This window comes from Anguilla anguilla, chromosome 1 (genome assembly GCF_013347855.1).
Source record: "Anguilla anguilla isolate fAngAng1 chromosome 1, fAngAng1.pri, whole genome shotgun sequence".
Lineage (NCBI taxonomy): Eukaryota > Metazoa > Chordata > Actinopteri > Anguilliformes > Anguillidae > Anguilla > Anguilla anguilla.
Window position 1 is genome coordinate 5723327 of NC_049201.1, and position 22430 is coordinate 5745756.

The 22430-nt window shown below is 43.1% G+C and overlaps 1 long non-coding RNA gene across 1 annotated transcript; it reads right to left on the minus strand.

Annotated features, from left to right (window-relative positions):
* Positions 1 to 6777: 6777 nt before the first annotated feature.
* Positions 6778 to 22107, minus strand: LOC118219497. The gene is made up of 3 exons (XR_004763783.1): positions 21982 to 22107; positions 19147 to 19338; positions 6778 to 6979 (listed from the first exon to the last, which is right to left on the minus strand). It is a non-coding gene; the product is annotated as an uncharacterized LOC118219497 (long non-coding RNA).
* Positions 22108 to 22430: the final 323 nt, after the last annotated feature.

Below are 22430 nucleotides of genomic sequence, written 5' to 3' on the forward strand. Positions count from 1 at the left end.
CACGTCTGAATCTCCCAGCAGCCCCCGCTGATTAGGCCGCCATTATCGCTATCATTCAAGGGATGATGAAACGAGCCCCCGGGCCCGGCGTTTGTCACCCGGGGCGAAGTTTGAGATATCGCAGTCGACCCCCGGCCGCACCACCCCCGCAGAGACCCGTCCAGGCCCGTAAATATGTATGACGGCAGCCCCAACTGTCATCCCACCGGAAAGTGTGGGGGGGCTGGTTCCCCAACGCGCACTCAGCATGCACAGCGGCAGCTGTTCGGACTTATCATTCCGCTGCGGCGGCAGAGAGAGGTTTTCATTAATTTGTTGCCTCGTATTTATTTATTTCTTTATTTTTTTTTTTAAAGCCTTTTTCCCCAGAGCTAACGAAGCGTCCGCGCGCGGGGGCCGCACCTCGCGGTCTGATTCCGGATCGCGGCCGTCCGTCAGGCCGCCTTTCGCTAATGATGACGCGCACCTCAGGAGATAAAGTCAGACTCCATCAATTAATCATCAATCAAACTCCATTTCCCTGCCCGGCCACCTCTTCATCGCCCCCCCCCCCCCCCCCCCCCCAAAAGCACACGTACGTACGGAGAATCTGCCCAGAATTTACCATTTCTGAGTAATGAATGAAATGAATTTGGCTCCGTTTCAGTCAAAACTGGCCCTCCTCTTGCCTTTTCCAGTTAAATACGCTTACATCGCATTCACAATATTTCATATTTTTTTAAATATACCACATTTACCCAGTTTTTAACTGCTACCACAAATACATTAGTTGGTTTATTTACACTTAAGGTTCCCCTATTATACTATTTATTTATTTGGCAATTATTCCACAAGGTCTACCAAAATGTTAACAAGGTTTTTTAAGTGAAAGAATATAACAGTAATATAATATTAATCCAGTGAGCTTCTTGCCCTTCGACCGAAGCAGGCCATTTTTCTCATTCATTCGTAATTGTGCTCTGTGGTCGTACATGCGAAATCACAAGAAGGTGGGTGTTCTCAGACGAAGCTGAACAAGGGCAGGTTTATGTGAATGGCATAGTTAAAAAATGATTGGCTGTTTTCACAGGAGCTCACTTGCGATGTAGAAGCGGGCAGCAATCCTGAGCAGACCATTTAGCCTGGTGATTATTTTTCTTATGACAAAAAATATATAAAATAAAAAATTGTGAAGTACAGAACCGAGTTCATATTTTAACAGCACGTAACTTTCGTGCCACATTGCGCAATAAATGCCAAAACTGGGCGGACTCCCGATTTCTGAAATATGGTTTAAAAATAATGTGTCACCCACAAACCTTTGGACATCTTCTAGAAATGGGATGCCATTCTTCTTCTTCAGTGGTGTAAAGAGAGAGATGCTCTGTGCGTCTGTGTGTGGTGGTGGTGTTCCAAACGAAGGGGAACTCAAGAGGAAAGAAAAGAAAAGGAAAGCAGAGAAAATACCCCCTACCCCCCCCCCCGCCCACCTACCCACCGTTTCCACCCCCATTCCTCTTTTTGTAAATTTGACAGTTTAATTATACAGAAGAAATTGCCTTGTAAGAATTGGAAGTCAGAATCGCGGCACAGAGAAGGCAGGCTGCCTGGCTCCGCCGAATGTGATGTAATATCAAAGCAGGTTGAGAAAAGCGCTAATCAGATTTGAGGAAGATTTGTGACTCGTCTCGGCGGGGGTTACATTGAGACGAATGCGGCGCGCGATAACATTTCCCGCCGCGCGAAAAGCAAGAGGAACAAAAAAAATGAAAGGCAACAGTGGAGAGAGAGAGAGAGAGAGAGAGAGAGAGAGAAATCACCACAGACCACCTGCAAGCAACGTGTCAATCTCCCCGTCCTGCTCATTTTTCACCAGGCCGAGGCAGCACGACGTATTCCTTGAGAAGCGATCGCGCATTTAACCTGACAGCTTAATACTGACAGCTTTCCGATGGTTAAGCGTTAGCGGGCAGATTAGCATAGCTTACTGTTCCATTCCTGGGGCTCTTGAAACATTTTTCAGTTTTCAGGCAGCTTTCTGAAGTCAGGAAGAGGAAACACCTCACAGACTACGCGATCAGTGCCCTGGCGACTACAAGCCTTTTGTTTTTTTTTTCTCCAGTGCTTTCTTTAATTGGCGACATTTATTTTGATCGAAAGCGAACTATCCAAATATCATCACCAACACAAATATCCCACACCTCTCGTTATGAGAGGGAAACGAAAAGGTTATGCCGTGAGCTTCTCCGGGGAGCTAGCAGGCTAACCTGCGATGGAGCTGCTGCAAGCAGCTGTTTTATCATGAAGGTCTCAGGTGGGTCAATCAGCTTTTAAGACCCCAGGCACCCTTTTGACACTAAGGAGATAATTAGGTCTAAGGGGGCCTGATAACCCAGCATGATATCGACATGCTGTGAAGTTTAAAAAGTCAAGACTCACTTTTTATTTCAAGGGTGCGATGAGACGAAGTCTTGAATGCATACCTACTCTATAAGAGCTATTAATATTCAGTAGAGCTGTTTACCCTTTTAGAAGATAAATCTGGGTTAAGCAACACTGGTGAACCCCCCCCCCCACACACACACCACACACACACCCACACACACAACACTTACATACCCACAAACACAAGGAAAAAGTAATGTGTGGTATTTGGTATCATTTAATATACAAATAACATCTTCCAGAGATGATCTTTGTAAACACATTAGTCCTTCCCCATGGCTTCACACACATTATAGAGGCCCCAGTACCCTCAGGCTCAGAATGTTCAAAAACTCCACTTGTTCTTGTTTGTTTCCTGCATTTCCAAACATCAGGCTGTTATTTGTCTTCATAAACTGGCCCAATTACAATGGAACTATAATGGATGTGTTTTGATGCACTGTGAAATGTTCAGTGTAAAATCAACTCTTCACGGTGTTCATTTGAGTCCACTATGGCCAAAGTGGACTCATATGAACTTTGTTAGAGTTTCATTTAACATTTTTGTGCTTGTGCTTGCTATTTATATAAACTAATGAAACAGACCTTATGAAAAAAAAGTATCATAAAATTATGATAAAAGAAGAATGAAAACGCACAATTAACTTGTCCCAAAAATAGCTGAAGTCTTTTTGCTTGAATTCCATTTGTTCTTCAGTAAAGCCTTAGGGGAAAAGCTTATGTGGCCTTTCATCAAAGTCTATCTCTGTTTCTCAGAACAGACTGAATGAATCATCCTCCTGGAAAAGAAGGACATCCCTGAGATTGTGGACTTTGTAAGCTATCCCGTATTGGTCTTTTTTTCCTCTCATTTTTAGTATGAATATGAGATTGTTGATGAAGAAAGTATTATCAACAAATGCTAAAGCGTAAGATGTGTGTTCCATTTGTCTCAGGACTTTTTCAGTGAACGAAAACAAATCCAGATATCGAAATAATCCCAGTAATGATGGCTTGAAGCTGAACCAACAGCCTTTTAAAGTACAAGGTCATTAAATGACATATTAGTTATTTACGTGGCATTTATTATGGTTTGGAATCAGTCACCTTATTGACATAAAAAAATTCACTTATTTGCTTGCCACTAAATTATGTATCTGTCTAAAGTATCTGCATTAAATTACATTACATCGCAATCACTTAGTAGATGTTTTTACCCAGAGTGGCTGACAAAAGTGGAGAACATCAGTATTAGTCTTAAGAGCACGGCAGCATGGTACCACCCAGAGGCCACAGAAGACTCGTTTATAATTAATAACTCTAAAGTTAGCCAAACAAACCGATTGGTGTAAATACGACTATACAGCCGACCTACATTTACATTTTTTAATATGTTTAACATCTATAAGTGTGTTACTAAGTATGAATTATAGCCAAGGCGCTGTATGCTAGGAATCAAAAGAGCCCATTAGTGTACAAATACAAATACGTTGGCTGTTGTTCTGATAAATATTAATGAAAGTTATCTAGTTGGAGGGTGGAGTGGGTTGGGGGAAAGGGAGGGAGGGGCTTGCTACAGTAATAGGAAGGCATGTCATTATGTTCGGTCTGTGAGTAAGGACAGCAGCATAGCCCTTTTATTAAGTTTCAGTGACACCCCCTCTCTCCCCCCCCCCAACCCCCCCCCCCCCCATTTAATTAAACCCCTTTGCCTTATAAGTGTTGTCTCGTGTGACTGGAAAACTTTTTTTTTTGGCGAGGTTATGAAGTCAGCTGGGGAAGACTGGCCTTTCTCTGCGTGTCTAACGCCCGGACTGCTGTTCGCCCTGCGATCGGGTTATGATGATCTTAATAGGGGTCGGGGAAGATAATAATTCATCTTTGGGCCTGACGGCTGGAGACGAAGCGTGCAGGTCGTCTTTTATTAAAACTGTCAAAGCCTCACGCAAAAAGGCTACAGAGGCTGTGTGGCTGAGGACTAGACATGTGTTGGGTGGGGGGGGGGGGGGTCTGTAGACGCTCCAGGGAGAAGCTACTGCGTAGGCTTACGTATGAAACGTTTGTCAGCTCTATAGCAGAGAATCCCAAACCTGGCATTGACCCATGGAAAAAACCTGCGGTAAAAAAATTTGTAAATAAATCATGTAGGGCCTGTCCAAAAATGAAGACAATCTGAATTTACCGTATATACTGCCAATGCAGAATTGCGTTCATAAATTAACACTAAATATCTGTCTTTACACAAAGTGCATGGTATCAACAATTAGGTGTCCAACTAATGAACAAACATACGTACAAGTGTATATATATATATATATATATATATATATATATATATATATATAACTACAGTGGTGCATAAAAAAGTACTGGAATATTTTTTCAGATTTTTCCATATTTGTCCACTCACATCCAGTGTTCCCATGTGAAAGGTAATTTGTGCACACTGAAGCCCTTTCTTTTACACTTAAAATGTAAGCTCTAAATTAAAGGATGAAACTGCACTGATAAGTGTAAGTCATATGGCTGAAACACTTATGGCTACAATCCTAATGTCTGATTACGCCCAAAGGAACACTGATAATTCAGAAAACCCTGAAAACCCTGCATAATTGCTTCTGTGGCAGGAAATAAATCAGAGTGACACGTCAACTTCAAGAAGGTCATTAGTTAACCTCTTCGCTGTGCATGTTGAACCTTTCCCACTCTCTACTTCTCTGTCCTCATTCCCCCTCTCTCTCTCTCTCTCTCTCAATAAATAAACCATCCCCTGCTTTGGGCAGGGATGTCTTTACTCTAAGTTCAATTTTACAGAACAATTTTTTTTTTTTTTTTGCGAGATTGTAGTGATTAATGTTGCATCCAAGAGCAGTGGGGAACATAGATTTAATCCTTCTTCCCATCTTTAAATCATGAATTTTACATTATTTAGGAAGTGCACCATGAAGTATTAAACCAAATCATCCACAGATCTATAATTTCTCATTCCGTAAGACGAATGACAAATAATGTGGTGTTAATTGTGTGAATGTATCACAGGATTAAAAAGTGTGACTGGCACTCCTCAGTTTGTAAAAAATGAGAAGGGAAGGGAGTGGAAGCAGCAACAGGCTCGTAAGATCAGAATGTTTGTCGATGTAAGGACTTGTTATCCCTTTAAAGTGTAAGATTACTAAGATGTGCTTGGAATGTTCTTAACTGAACATTCTACTGCTGATGTAACAATCACTGCTGGGGACTGAAAACCATGGAGTTCTAGAACACTGACTTAAAAAAATAAATAAATGAACATTCCAGTAAACCTGCTCTTCAAAGGGTTAAAATGAAGGAAACATTCTCCTTCTTCTTCAGTGTGTATCAGCCAAGTAAGTTTCTTTCTTGTTTGCAGAAACCACCATCTATTGGCCTCTGGTCATCAGACGAGATGTGCAGTTGCTACTGGTACACTAAAGTTAAAAAAATAAATGAAAAATCACTAAAAATAAGGCATTCCCATTTTCAAAAGGATTCTGCAGCAGGCTTGGAAGAAAGGCAGCTATCATGGCCTTTAGTGTGAGTGTGTTACAAGCAGTTAAAAAGTATTGCGCATACAATGATCATGAAGGATTACATAGCGGTAAGCCACCCAATGTAACACATCCTTCTTGTCAAGGACATGTTCAGTAGCATACAAATTCCACTGTCGCATTTCAGTCTAGTTTAGTTTCAGTTAGGTAACTTTCGCCATTATATATGGACAAGTGTGTTGTGTGTAGCTCATTGGTATTGACCCTGGTTTACTGATGAACCCTGCTAGCCAGACATTGGGCGTATCATAACTAATCAGCCTGTCTCCTAACACGCAGCTCCAATCATTGTGCTGTTTTTTATTTTTTATTTAATTCATATGTTTATTTATTTTTGTAATCCGTTTGAGGATAATGAGGGATCCTGTCCGGGGGCTTGACCCACATGCAAAATGATCTCAGCGGACATGACAGAAAATAATGTAATAACAGGTCACTGCAGGACGAATGTCTCGCTGAGTGGTTTCAGAAAATTCATTAGCTACAGTGTTTACTGACATTATCATAACAGCTGCGTTTGGTCGGGGCACTGCAAAGCCAAGTTGCTGTCACAGGCCGACTGCTCAAATCCACTTAAACTTATAAGGTCCCCTTCATCAGCATCATTATCTTCATCTTAATCTTCATTGTCCTCATCCTCATCGTCATCATAATCATCACCATCATCATCATCGTTGTTAAACTGCTATGAACTGCTATAACCGCCAGTCATCCTGCACAGATGGGATTCAAGTCCATGGCACAAAGAATCAAGCAGCAGCAGATGTTTTAAGCCGTCATCTCTGGGCTTCTCCGACGGTGTGTCCGGCTAATGGAGCAGTCCCGATGACAAGAGACTTGGCCTGCAATGGATTCCGGCCCTCACCAGCTACGGCTACTGTGGGAATTCCCAAGGGGGGATGGACAGTTGCTTGTAAATATCATCCAAGGAAGGTCATGTTAGGTAGGCAGTTTCCCGGCCTCAGTGTGCAATAGCGCCCCCTCTGGTTGGTTGGCAACTGACGGTCAGCCTATGGCAGGTACAGTACATGTGAGGTGCTGTCCTTCGATGCAGTGATGCTGTGCAGCTCGACAGGTGGAGCAGAGAGAGTTAAGAAGCAATGGCTGACACTGTCCCTTTCAGTGGACAGGCAAGCCTCCTGAATAAGCTGCACTATCAACGCCACCTAATAATATGGGGGGGCATTTGATGTTTTTCCAAAGTTAGGGGGAACATATTCCCTCTGTCCCTCTGGGATGTACATTCATGGTTTTTAGACATGGCTCAGACATATTATGTGATTTTAAAAAGCCTTCACTGGTCTTGGCTAAAGGCCTGATGTCTCAGACTTATCATAATTCACTTTTCAAATTCAATTTTTAAAAACCGTAAATATGGGGCACTGGAACTGGGAATTAAATTAAAATCAATAAAGATTATGCTTTCTCATATAGCATGGTCTACTGCCCCCATACAGATAGCATAAGCTACCTCTGAGCCACAGTAATGCATTTCTCTTTTCAACACTTTGCAGCTACAAAGTCCCGGACAAAATCCATTTCTGTGGCACGTTTAAAATTCAGTGCTTAAGAATATGTTTTCATTGATAAGGCAGAAAACCCTTCTCGGCCACCTCGAATCACTAGTACAATGGGTAAGGAGCCAGTCTTGTAAGTTAAAGGTCACAGATTTGATTCTCAGGTAGGACACTGCCGTTGTACCCTTGAGCAAGGTACTTAACCTGCATTGCTTCAGTATATATCCATTTGTATAAATGGTTGCAGTTTAAATCCTATGTATAAAGATGTGCAAGTCGCTCTGGATAAGAGCGTCTGCTAAATGCCTGTGATGTAATGTAATTGTTAGTTAGACTAAATCGACAATCAAGGCAATATGTGTAAAGTAAAGTGTCGCATTTGCCTAGTGAGGTGGCGTCGCAAACAGCAGCCAGCTGAAAATGCATGGTTGATAGTGAATGTTATGGGGGGCATTTTTCTCCTCTGAAGAGGTCCCTGCTGTGGAAAAAAAAAACAGATTTGTGAAGCATTAGGCCTTGATGGCAGGCCTGTTTTCAGGGGAAACCCAGCACTCCAAAACCAGAAAAGAAGACGGAAATCAGTGGAAATCAGTTTACCCAGGGGACCATTGCTAAAGGGTGCTATTAAAATTGTGCTGTGCAGTTCCATGACTAAACTGTTAATTCCTCAGTCTCTGTTTGGATGTCTTTTTTTTTTCTTTTTTTTTTTTTTGCTCCGTGGGATAGGCATGTTTTTTTTTCTTTTCTTTTTTTAAAGCACAAGTGGATCTCCACAAATAGGAGCTTCATTATCCAGAGCATTAATGACATGAAAATTTTTTTTTAAATCCCCACAGCATGAAACCTAAATTACACAGACCTGAAGACAAGTTTCCTGTAAATCCTGAGTCTATGCACAGCAGCAGGAAGGCAGTACCACAAAAACCACTTTGAATGAAGACAACGGAATGGAGAAAATAGTCTTGCCAAGTCTAGACATTCGCTATTCAGGAATATTTGTGGCCACATCTGTAAGCTGTTATAGCTCACATGAGAGGATGTTATGAGAGAATCTTACCTAGAGGCTAAAATACATCAACTTACAACTGATTACAATGAAAGAACAGGGTCCAGAAGCAATATAAATTATTAATAAGCCTGTTAATACTGCTGTTGCGACTACTACTGCAACTATTACTACTACTGCAACCACCACTACAACTACTGCTACTGCAGCTACTGCTACTACTACTAATGGTAAATGGACTGCATTTATATAGCGCTTTTATCCAAAGTGCTTTACAACTGATGCCTCTCATTCGCCAGAGCAGTTAGGGGTTAGGGGTTAGGTGTCTTGCTCAAGGACACTTCGACACGCCCAGGGCGGGGTTTGAACCGGCAACTCTCCGACTGCCAGACAATCGGTCTTACCTCCTGAGCTATGTCACCTACTACTACTACTACTACTACTACTACTACTACTACTACTAATAATAATAATAATAATAATAATAATAATAATAATAATAATAATAATAATAATAATAATAATAATAATAATACACTTGGTTGCTGTGAATGAAAGCACAAGAAAAGAAAAAGCTAGAGTCCATCTAGTTCACTGTCCATTCAGCAGCTCAAATGTTTCACTCAGAGGTTACAGCACCATGGACAGTGCCAAGGGAAATGCTGGAGACTGTCTGGGATATTGAACTTTCAGGATATTGAACTGAGTTTAATCCTCAGAATTTGATTTATTCTGCCTAATCTTTCATTTCTCACAATTATTTCTATCATTCTAATTTTTTTTTTTTTTTAGATAATACTTATACTCTTTTCTCACATTAGTTCTAGTTTGCTCTCCCTTTTCAGTTTTTTTTTCTTTGGCTGACAGTCCTATTAGTTGGGTTGGAAAAAAAAATGTAATAAATAAAATGCCAATCTGTGCCCAGGCTTGGTCCTACTCACCCACCCACAGAGTGACCGCACTCGGCACGCTGAGACAAATGACAGTAAATGATCAGCTCCAGGATTTTGTTTTCCAATTATAGTGCACTTCCCCCGGCTCCCAACCATGACACGCCGCCATTTTTGTGTGAAGTGTCATGTCAAATCAAAGGTCCTTCATTCTTAATGGCAGAGGAATAGCAGAGGAATCTTCACAATGAAGACTGTGGTGTGCACCAATGGGCTCTTAGCCTTTTATTCTTTCTTTGTGCAGCTCCCCCAGTCCAGGAATTCTATCTGAACTGAAAAGCCCAGAGGATCGCAGTGAGCCAATTAATCTTTCCCGTAATAGACTGTAAGGCTTGTGGATTATTACGCTGATTGGAAGCCTCAGAAACTTAATTAGCTTCGCAGGTTTGCCCCTCGATCGAGTCTCGCGCCTCCTCAATTAATTAAGTTCTTAATATAATTATCATACACCGACTCTATTATTGATCAACTTGAAGCAAACCATAATAAATTAAAATACAGGGTCCCGCTTCCTCGCTGTGTTCTTATTCCTGCTGTTGTAATGACTTTCGGGTCCGGATTCCAGTGCAACCCCCCCCCCCCCCCCATCTCCTGATTGGTTCTGCCTTGCTGCTCTAATTCATTTTTTTATTTTTTTATTTTTTTGGCTGGACCGCAACAGCGGGGCCAGCCCTATTAACGCGAACGTCTGTGACTGAGTGACTGAGTGAGCGATGAAGGTACACCGCGCACGTCTGTGACTGAGTGACTGAGTGAGTGATGAAGTTACACCGCGAACGTCTGTGACTGAGTGACTGAGTGAGTGATGAAGTTACACCGCGCATGTCTCTGACTGAGTGACTGAGTGAGTGATGAAGTTACACCGCGAACGTCTGTGACTGAGTGACTGAGTGAGTGATGAAGTTACACCGCGCACGTCTGTGACTGAGTGACTGAGTGAGTGATGAAGTTACACCGCGCGCGTCTGTGACTGAGTGACTGAGTGAGTGATGAAGTTACACCGCGCATGTCTGTGACTGAGTGACTGAGTGAGTGATGAAGTTACACCGCGCACGTCTGTGACTGAGTGAGTGACTGATAAAGTTTACACCATTGATTGGCCGGTCTGGTCCAGCCATGTACTAGGTTTTGACCTGGTCTTGTTGAAGCAAGAGATGCTCAGAGCCGGAATACATTTTACATGACCCGAGATGAGTGGAAAAAAGTGATGGAGTTTAATTGGACGTGACATTCAGCTGGACCCTCCCTAACCTGATGCGAGTGTACGTTGTGAGGTATAACTATCGATCAATCCACATCATGGCAGCGAGTTCGCCCGCCCTGTCAAGACAGCGTAAGGAATGGTTGTTTAATGTGTCAAGGAGAAAATGCCTGTGTGACCCCTTGTCAGAGAACGGCCGGGGGAAATATCGACGGTGTTTTAGTGTGTATCTATGACGACTCGACCCGAGTCGAGTATGACATACCCGAGTATGACAACATGGAAAATTGGTAATGTCACGGATTCAAACTCGTAAGCCAGGTCAGCGTGGCACCTTTCATTCATTCACCAGTAGATCTTCCGGCAACATTCACCTACAGATCTGTAACAGGCATGGCGATGCTGCAGAATCTCACAAAGCGATGGTAGAAAATTGAATCCTGTATCCAACTGAAGGCTTAAGCGCTGGAATCAGCACTTCTAGAGGACACGAGCCAGACAATTTCCTGCCAATCAGAATTAACCAAGAGAGCATGACAGGGATGTTGTCACGATGTCAGGGAGAGTCGCATGTCCCTGTTAAACATGAGGGTCCCAGTGTTGCTTGGCCTTGGCTGATTATGGAGTCTATACTCATGACCAGAGAGTACCTCATTGATTTTAAAAAAGGGCAGACTGCCTACGCAGCTAACTGCCTGTCATGGTGCCTCTGAGCAGTGGCCAGGAGTCTGCATCACGAAGCAGGATAACTGAGTTAGCTGGCTAATTGCACTGAGCAAAACCCAGAATGCTCTCAAATCAGGAACACGGACTGAAGCAAGAAGAGCTGTTCTGGGTTTTACTCAGCACAGTTATCCAGCTAACTCCATAATCCTGCTTCGTGATACAGGCTCCTGAAGTCACTGATGTGGTGTGATGCCTCAAGTTGTGGGGAAGAACGGAGAGGTTCACCACCTCCTTGGACACTCAGAACTTACTGCTGTCTCCCAAAATTTAGAAAAACCATGGACAGCAGCCCAGCATGGCCTGTTGTTGTTGTTGCTGCTGCTGCTGTTGCTGTTGTTGTTTTTGTTGTTGTTGTTGCATATCCTATGTAGGCAAAGACCTTATTATCCAGGGAAAGCAATAAATTGTGATTTTTCATAAGTGGATATCAAGATATAAAAAAGGAAAAGGAATGAATTGCTTTGAAAAGGAATTCACAAAGATAAAAATGAAACACCGAGCAACAGCACACGCACTGCTACTGGCATGTCGGCAAAAACAGCTGGCTAGTTTTCTTACGAGCTAATGGAAGCCTTCATAAAAAATGAATAAAAAATATAAAAAATAAAAACTTGCATCTGCTGCTGTGTCTGGAGTTTGGACTCTCTTGACTTATGGACAGCAATAGCACTAAAGTGTAAGCGGCTGGTATGGAGTGATGTGACAGTGAGGTTTATGTCAGCTGCTCACAGTGACCCTGGAAGGAAGACAATAAAAGTGGGTTAAGTGCGTTTATTCTATCCCATCTGTTTCCACGTTATGATGTCCATGTGTCATGTGTTGCGGAAGCTGGTAGGACTTTCGCTGCGTTGCCAGGGGGAACGGACACTCCTCAGGTCACCCTGGAGACGGTACAGGAGCAGCCCAGCACAATGTTGAGGAAGAAACAGCTTTGGAAAATTCAGCGTTGGGGTCTTGTTTCTCATTGGTCAGTGGTAAAGGAGGTCAACTGGTGTGCCTACCACAAAGAGGAGCTGAACTGGTTTTGACTGGTTTATCAAAAGGTCAGAGTGCAGCCAGTGTGAGTTCATAGACACCCATTTCATTTCATAAGGTGCCGATAAAAAATAAAAAAAATTACGAAAAGTGCGTTACACTGGCACTTAGTTTATCCAAAAGATGAAAATCATTAACGGTATCTGTGACAGATATCCGTGAAGATGTTCTGAATTACCTCGAGGAGAAGAAATAGCGATTGACGTTTCTCGCAAAGCCCTGCTCATTAGTGAGCACCGCAGACCGGTGCCATTGCTAGAAACGCAATTAATGTCTTCAATTATCAGAAAGTGAGAAATCCCATTATGCTGTCCGCTGCAATTTTGATCTATTTATCTATTTTTGCTCTTCTGTATCAGTGCTCGCTGCTTCAGGTTGCCAGTTTGTTCTCATAAGCAACATCTTACTGTCAATCAAAACTGGTTTTCAATTTCAAGATATGAAAGTCAACCATCTGGTAGATGTTGTGCAATAAAAGCCGACTACAATAAAAACATGTTTTTAATGAGAATATTCCTGTTGCATGGTGGTCACAGCGGTTTTATTTCAACACCATTCAAATTTGCATTATCAAATCATCCATTCAGCAGACGTCTGGGCAAAGAATAATAGGATTTTTTTTTTTTTTTTAAGTGGGAAGTAATTGAACCTGAGAACCTGCTTCTTCTTTTCAACGAGCTGTCAAACTACTGTACTGATGCTGTACCGATTATTTCAGTCAGCCATTACATCAAACATATCTACAAGAACACGTTCACAATGACGTTAAAGGATTTGGTCGAAATGCTGCATTAAGCATGAAGTAGTAGCAGCACATATGTCAATAGCATAGCCACAGGATGCGACATCACAACCTGCGCAGGTAGCAAGAGGCTGCTAAAACAACCACACGTGATTCGCTTTGATTTTGAAGGATTGCTGGATAAATGTTTGATTGAACTTGTTAATTAAAAGCCTCCTCACATTTGGCTTTGTCGGTGAAGTACATGTCTGAGTTAATTAAGAATAATGTCACTTCAGGGGGATGCTTTCTGAGAATGTAGCAAAATTCTCTTTTTATGAGAACAAAACAACGGCATTTTGGCCAGCATTTTTATTTCCTACATAAACGAACCAGATGCAGGAACAGCTGACGGTAAGAACAATGCTCAGCTCCCCATCTAATAGGACAATAACAATTTGAGAATTATTTTGAGATGCCTACATTTTATTTTCTATCAAGGGAAACCAAAACCAAAACATCCCCCATTGAGTCAGGCCTAGACTTCGTGAGAACAGAAATAATTTTACCGACATGACCATAGAGCGCAATCGAGCCTCAGTGCAGGAATGTTTCGACAGTTTTCATCAGGTGATGTTTCGAACACCGATGGAATTCACCAGTCATGTGACCCAGGATCCACCAATGAGCACTCAGCCTCAGTGTACATTTACACAGTGCTCTGCCACGTTTCCACGTGTGTGTAAAACTGGTGTGGGTGCTTTGGACATGCTGAAATCAGTTTAACACTATGAATTAAAATATGACGTATGAATTATTAATACGTTGCTCCGTTACTTTTTAAACACTGAATGGTGAAATTAATACCTGAATCATTTTATAACTAAAATAATTGGTTCATGAGTAAATTGAGATAACCCCTAGGTTATGGCTTCCTGTTCTTTGATTGGCTCAGCACATCATGTGCCCACCCAAGATTCTTCATCGCTTTGTCAGGGATCTCCCTGCATTTAGACTCTCCCCCTGAGGCTTTGGAGTTGGCTAATTGGAAACAGTGTGTGTGTGTGTGGGGGGGGGGGACCTCTAAAAAAGCTCCTCTCTCTAAGAACACTTGTTAGACCAGGAAGAGGACTGCTCCCATTGAAGTTCAGCGTGCCTACACAAACATGGTTACCATCCGGCTCAATCACCAGGAGTGCCTCGAAGGGGTTTGACAGATAGGATTAACTGCAGCATAGGGGGGGTGGGGTGGGGTGGGGGGGGTGTTGGGGGTGTAAAGCGTGAAATTTCATGCATTCATTTCCTCTGTTTCCCTTCGCTGGATGTTCTGCCAGCTCAAAATGGCCAGAGGCTGCGGTCGGCTAATCAAATGCAAAGTATATATTTTTTTTTTAAAAACACAAAGCGTGCGCATTAATATTAATCTCCCACAGCAGAAGTGAGGACAGGCCAGGGGCTCCGTCTCATCCCCGGCGGTTGGCTGACCGTCGCCTCGCCCGCCAGGGGATTCGCTGCTGGCGAGGCGCAGCCGGGTCTCCCTAGACGGTCGTGAGGTCAGCGTGACTCACCGGCAACCAGCCAATCAGGTTCCAGCGAGAGGGGGGCGGGGGGGCGGCGGAGCCATTGTGAAGCCCTCGAACTAGACGGCCGTGGGCAGCTCGTGGCGCTCCGTAACGAGGACTCGGCTCGATAACTCAGAGAAAAGACGCCGCGCTCAGCGAACTCCTTCACTTTGTGCATAATAAAATCCCCTCTTTCCCTGCTTATCTCCTCTCCACATGTGTATCTTTCATTACTTTAAAGCCATTATTCATTGGAGTTGGATTCCAACCAGTGCAGTTTCTTAGTGGGTTTTTCAATCAGCAATAAACACAGGTTTTATTATTATTATTTTATACATATTTTTTTTTTACATTCTCATCCAATAAACCCTCAAATGTATGGGTGGGGGTGGGGGGGAGGGGGTGGAGAATACAATGATTGCCTTTTAATTGACATTCAGTAGTGCGCAATAGAAATTCTCAGAGCCTAAAGGATGTTTTCATCATGGGAGAGAAGCTGATTTCTTTTTTTTTTAAATGTATGGAGTTTTCTTATGTCAATGAGAATGAAATATTGTTTACCAATATACGTATAAAGCACCACAACATCTCTTTAAAAAAATGTATTTTATGGTTCTTTGAACTGTCTTATTCACAATTTGCTAAAATGGAATTGTTCTCTCACAAAACACAAACCTCTGCAATGGCACAGTGGTATAACAAAGCAAAGACGGAGGGAAAAACATGTTGATAAGCCTAAATAAATACATTTTTTTTTTTTTTTTTTTTAAATAAAGGTTAAAGCCACAATTAAAGCCATTCTGAAAGGGGAGATTACCGAGTTCTTCTTAAGGGCCCCTTAGCAGGCGTCTTAGCAGGCGCCAGTCATTTTCGGGGAGGAGGGGGGCGCTACCTGAAACACAGGCGTGCTTAGCAATTTGGAAAATGAGGGCCTTGCATTAGGCTTACGAGGGGGGTTCCCCCATCAGAACCCAGGAAAGGCCTGATTGCATAAATGATCCGGAATGAGAGAACTGAGTGCGTCGGTCGGGCCGGCCAATCAAACGAGTGATTACAAAGGGCACCAATGAGGCACCGGAGCAGCGGGTGCGATTTTAAAAAGCGACTAGGCACGACCAGAGCACAACGCCCAAGCACCCGTCTGAGAGGCTGAGCAATTACACCTCCAGCGCTGTTTCGCTAACGGTGAGAGCTGGGACTGTTAGGAAGCATATCATTAGAGTTTAATTACGGAAATGTTTTTCACTTACAGTTTACTACGGATTCTTCGGATTTGCTTTAATTTGAGAATATATGAACACTTGCTTTTTCAACAGTTAAGAGTTTCCAGGAGCCAATAAGAAAGTGAACATATTTCCATGCCAGTTGCTTTAAACAGGGAAAGCTTGTTGTTGTTCTAGCTGAGTACTGAAGACAAATATCAGTGGAAAATACTAGCCACTGCCTATCATCAGTACAATTTAAATTACATTTATTTGATGAGTCTGATTGAATGAACTGCATCATTCTCTTCAATCCTCATCCTCTCTCCATTTGTGTTGAAGAAAGTGTGTGTGTGTGTGTGTGTGAGAGAGAAAGGGAGAGAGAGAGAGAGAGAGAGAGAGAGAGAGAGAATGTGTGCCTGTGTGTGATGCAGTCTCAGTAAAGTAATTGTTTAGTTCTCTGCAGCTTCATTAGGCAGCGATGGCAATTTTGTTTGCAAATTTCCAGAACATTTCAACCCATTGGCCAGTTGTCAAAACAGATAAACAATGAATTGGAAAAAAATGCCGGTCGCCAAGGGAACAAAGTACAAAAGACTGTGCTTTAACTAATGTCATAATTCAATGTGAATACCACCTGCAGGCGAGTTTTGCACACACGCGCACACACACACACACACGCAAACACGCACGCATGTTGCGTTACACAGTCCTTTTCCTCTCTGTACTATATGCACAGATACGAACAGCAGAGCTAGGCAGAGTAAGACTGAAACGCTCTGAAATAGAATGAGGTGAGGTGAACGAGCTGGGACCGTCTGCCCGTCAGCCAGCGCAGAGGAACGACTGGAGCCCGATCTGTGTGAAACAGTGTGAGCGATCGGCCCTGGAGCCCGCTGCCTCGGCTGTCCTTTTAAAAAAAAGAAACGAACGGACAGATAAATGCTTCGCTCGCCTCCATTACCAGCGGTGTGGGGGCGGACAGCCCGGGCTGGCAGTCCTCCGCGCACCCGCCGCTGACGAGCCTCGTCTCTGAGAAAGCCGTCTCGCTGTCGGATAAAAGCAGCCGTGTTCTCCGGTTTCCGCGGGGTCTCTCCTCCAGGGCATTCTCCCCAGCGATTAAATCCCATGTTAGCCCCGTCTCACATTCCTGTCTCACCAGCCTTCTCTCCACCGACCTAAGGAAAGATAACACTCACGGCGGCTGCGATAACCCATTTCTTTTCTTCAGATAATTGGAACGCGCCAGGGAGGGAAAAAAAAAAAAAAAAGAAAAAAGTTTCTAGTTGTCTGGAGTTTGCCGTTGACCGCCAGGTAGGAACAGATCGCCCAGGTGCAGCTCTCAGCGTGAGCGTGGGCAGCGCAGGTGTGCGCTTTCATCAGCTCCGCCGCCCGTCTGTTGACGCGTTGACAACCGAACTATAAAGCATCCCCGAGTAGCTCGCTGTGGAAATTTTAGAGCCGGCCCTAAAAGCGCTCTGTGTAGCAGCCAGAACATCTGGAAGCAGGCCACAGTAGGGGGGGTTCAGTTAGTGGGCTATTTCCTCGACGGATGTAGCTGAGTCAACACGCATTAATGTTCATAAGTAAATTCTCCTCCAGAGAGCCACTGTTCTTATAATGCACTCCAGCTTAAGCTTTTATTTTTCACTTCAATGTATGTCGTTTTTTTTTTTTGTTTTTTTGTTAGTTTACCGCTTTTTTTCCCATACACATTTGCATCCGTTGTAATCATGCTTTCACTCGAACTTAGTGGAAAACCGTGTCTCTGGAGCATAGAATTGCTCGAAATGGTTCACAGCGCATGCAGCTTGTTTACCAAATTCTGTGCACGCTGAATGTTAACTAGTCATAATACCGTGTGCTCTAAGGGGCTCGAACAAGTCTTGGCACCTTTTAATCATGCATACAGTGTATAAGAAGCATGCATTCATGTTGACCTACATGGATTAATTAATAAATAAATAAACCACACAGAAAGGCTGCTTTGTGTGCTATGTATTACAGACGTACACTAGCAAGTTAGCTGCTACCTAGTGTGAACAAAATAGAAGTAGTAGTACTACTACAGCGGTACTAATAGCAGCAGTTGTAGTATCAGCAGTAGTAGTAATAGTAGCAGCAGCCATAGTAGTGGTAGTAGTAGTAGTGGCAGTGGTAGTTGTAGTAGTAGTAGTATCAGTAGTAAAATATACCGCCTATTTCTGCATGATTTTAAAATTCATAGCGCTAATATTTTGCATTCCCATGTAGCATTACTTGCTTCTTGAAGTTAAATATCACAGTCAAAGATTGGACCCTCTGGGGCACCCTTTATCGGCACTTGTGTCATCTGTGTTTTTTTCTTTCTCTCTCTTTCTTTCTTTCCTTTACCTTCACATAAGAAGGTACGAGCAGCAGAGCCTGTTGTGCAGCCTCTGAACTGGAACGTGATACCCAGTGACATGCAGGATGGGGTAGAGAGAGAGACAGAGAGAGCAAACCCCCCCCCCGGTGTGCGATCACCTAGTTATCCTCAATCGCTTCCCCGCAGAAACATCTGCCAAATGGATCCTTCAGGAGGCATCATTCTGCCCTGACTGCAGAAGGGCAGATCCTCATCAGGCCACCTCAAACGCTCCACAGCTTCAACTCAGAGCATGCACTGAGAGCTTCTGTAATTTACCATGTGTCAGCCTGCAATTGTGTTACACATTTCCTGTGGAAGATTTTTTGAAAATAACTATAAAATAACCGCACATTATATCATAAAATGTACCACGACAATAATAGTGAATGGATAGATCTTAAATGTATGAATTTTCGTTTAACATAGTAGATACATTTAACTATTGAGCCCCTTGAACTCCAAATTCCAAAGCTAAATATAATATTCCCAACAAACCTGAACTATGTTTTAAGAGACTGTGAGCACTGATGAAGCTGAGGAAGCTGGGGAATTCAGATAAAAGCACCACGTCACTCATATCGAACATACATCGTGTCATGACTGAATTTTCACACACTACATACGACAATCATGAGTGACTTCATTTCAGACAGTTCTTAAGACAGTTTCCTCTTCCTAGCAGGTCAGTGGCTTGGATTGCTGAGGATTCGAAGGATTTGTCCGCCAGCAATTTAAAACATCCATTTTAAACTTTGCCAAACTTATTTTGTCGTGAGGAAAAAATAATGTTGTTTTTGAAAAAAGATGGCTAATTTGCTGTGTTGCTGCAGCTAAATTTTTTTCTCTTCCAAGGGCGCATTTGTTTTACCTGTAACCGTGAGAAGGACGTGTTCCCACGCCAACACCATGAGCGACCACTTGTGTCTTCAAATATCACCTGTTGCCATAGCAATGGGTGTTTTCCTCCCGTCTTTGCCTGGATGGTAATGGTGATAGAGAGATGAAGGCAATCGTGCTCTTCCTTTGTCTTCTCGCTTGTAGCATCCAAGTTTAATCTAGCCTAAAAGTAAGAGAGAAAAAAAACTGCAAGATCCTGTTCTACTCAGTCCTCCCACGACTCCTCATAAATCATATTACTTCCTTGCTCACAGTTCTTTTCAGGTAACAGAGTTATCTGTTTTATATTTAAAGCAGCATGCACGGTTGGTATAGCCGAGAGAGCACAGCTATCCTGTTTATTTACTGATTAGTCAGGCATCATATACAATGTTTATATAATTGACCATCGATTAGTCATATACAATTGATTAGTCAGGGATCATATACAATGTTTATACAATTGACAATCGATTAGAAATATACAATTTATTAGTTAGGGATCATATACAATGTTTAATAAAAATGTTATCATTTGATGTATCAGAAGTAGCCAGGACTAAATTGAATCTGTAGTCCCCAATCAAGTCCGAGTTATATTATAAGTTATAAGTGACAGAGTTGAAACAAATGATAAAAAGTGTGGTGGTTCATTACTTCTCGTGTAGCTGGTGGATATAGCACAATGTTTGAGTACAAGTGCCTACCTACCGGTGTTATTGTTTATGTGGATGACCGTGAGGCAAAGTATTACTCATCATATGAGTACCTATGTTGTTTTAACTCAGTCCTGTTACAAGATTACCTTTACAATCGTCCTACATGCACTTTCTATTCCTCAGCCACCTTTGTGCAATTTTTGAAAATGCCCTGAGGCTAGAAAGTCAATTTGAAGGTCATACAAATACAAATAGTAAGGGGTAAGGGAAAATAACTGTTAAAACTGGAATTAGTCTAGGGAATAAAAAATTAATAAAAAGGGAGGAGATCTGTTTCAACAACTGTCACCCTGGAAAGTGAACCCGTAGATCTTTCTTTTAAGGCAAAAAAAAAAAGAAAAAAAAGAAGAAGAATTGACAGTCTCTTTTCTGGTTTTATGTGTAGAGATATGGCGAGGGTCTAATTAATACATGAAAAATTCTCCCGGCCTTAATGAGGTTTGATTAATCCGTGGTGCAGCAGTTCCGAACGAACGGTCTAAGCTTCGGTAAGAATGGATGTGAGAGACAGACAGAGAGCGAGGCAAGAGAGGCTTCAATATCAACGAGTTCAGCATCATGTACAGAAGTCCCTCGTGTCTTTTTTTTAACGTCTGATGATTAATAAATGTCCATCGGACCATGTTCTTGAAATATTTAATCACATAAATATAGTTATTTTAGGCTTTTTAGATTTCTAAATAGATTTTTTTAATTTCTATTTTTTATTTTTATTTTTTTTTTCCAGAAGGTAGCGGTTCTGATAAATACAGCACGGCGTTTTTTCCGCGCTTCTGTAACCCTCATTTGGAATCTTCCAGTTAAAAAAAAAAAAAAAAAAAGAAAACGAAACGAGCCTTGGAGACCGGGGGGCTCTGAATGCAGATGTGCCGCCCCCCCCTGCGCCCCTAATTGGTATTCAGGGGCATGCGTGCCGTCCCCGTGTCCAAACGAAAGGGGCTCATGACTAATGAAAGTGACACGGGGTCCCGGCACGCGGCGGGAATCCCAGCCCTGTTCCTGTTAACCGCTTCATTCTGCCCGCTCCCACGGAACGGAGCCTGAGCGCACCCGTACCGGGCACGGAAATACTGCCCCCTGGGGGCAGGAGGGAGGAGCGCGCCAAAGTGGGCCCTTATAATTACCGCGGCTGTGATCAAAGATGCCAGGCATGGTAATAATTTTCCAACCGGCTCCGCCCTGCTATAGACGTGTGCACATGCAGACACACACACACACACACACACACGCGTGCACACACACACACACACACACACACGCGCACGCGCACACACACACACACACGCTCACACGCACATACACATGCGCACACACACACACACACATGCACACACACGCTCACATGCACACACACACACACACACACGCACGCACGCACACACACACACACACACACATGCACACACACACACACGCACACACACACACGCGCACACACACACACATGCACACACGCTCACACACACACATGCATGCATGCACACACACAGGCACACGCACACACACACACAGAGGCACACACGCACGCACATGCACGCACGCACACACACATGCACGCACACACACAGAGCGGGACTGCCAGGGTTTGGATAGGAAATGATTTTTAAAAAAGTCTTAACCTAAAATATCCCAGCTTCTTTTATTTTATTAAATTCTTTACATATAACTAAGAAGAAACTATTATTTTGATTGCACCAGATCTTTTGCCAGCTTTATGCAGGAAAGGCAAAAAAAAGGCAGTTTTTAAAAAAATGATTCAGCAATGCATACACATGGTAAGAAAGCCACCTTCTGGACTGAACTCAACCACTCCGCCTGTTTTGTAGAAAGGGGCTCATGTATTCTGGGAGAAACATCCGTGCCAATGCCCCTTGGTCCTCTCACATGATGTGGCAGCAGTCAGAGCCAGCATGAGCACGGATTATGTAGTCTTAAGGCCCTGTTTCCCAGAGGCGTTGAGTCATTTTCGAAGGAATATCCTTCATTTTTAAATAACTTTACTTCCCCAGCAAAATCTCTGCTTGGTCAGTGGAAAGTATGGCATGGTCGTTGACTGTACAACCACACAATTCTCCCTTTCCTCCGTTCAGTGACGGGACTGCACTCACGTCAAGAAGTGGTGTCACATCAGGAAGTGATGTCACGTCAGGAAGTGTAGAAAAACACGCAGAACTGACTCCCCCATAGAGTTGCTCATTTTTCATTCCTCTTCATAAATGACTTCATCATCTGTGGAGACGAATGGCGCAGATTTACCACAGGGCAGCGAGACGTACGGGAGTCTCCCAACATGGGGTACAGTACGGCAGACGTCGATCGCGTCTCAGAGCTAGATAGAAAGTCAGAGAAATACCATTTCGCATAAACAGATAAAATCCTATGAATACATTATTTGCCAGAACGCATGGCCACCGTTTTAATCAGATACAGAAATGTGTGCGATCCAGCATCAGTTCGATGGGGGTGCCAGCCGAATCGTCACTCACTCTGCTGATTGGTTTCCCTTTGGCTGGCTCCCGACAGGCACTCCCTGATTTCCATTGGCACAAGATTAAAT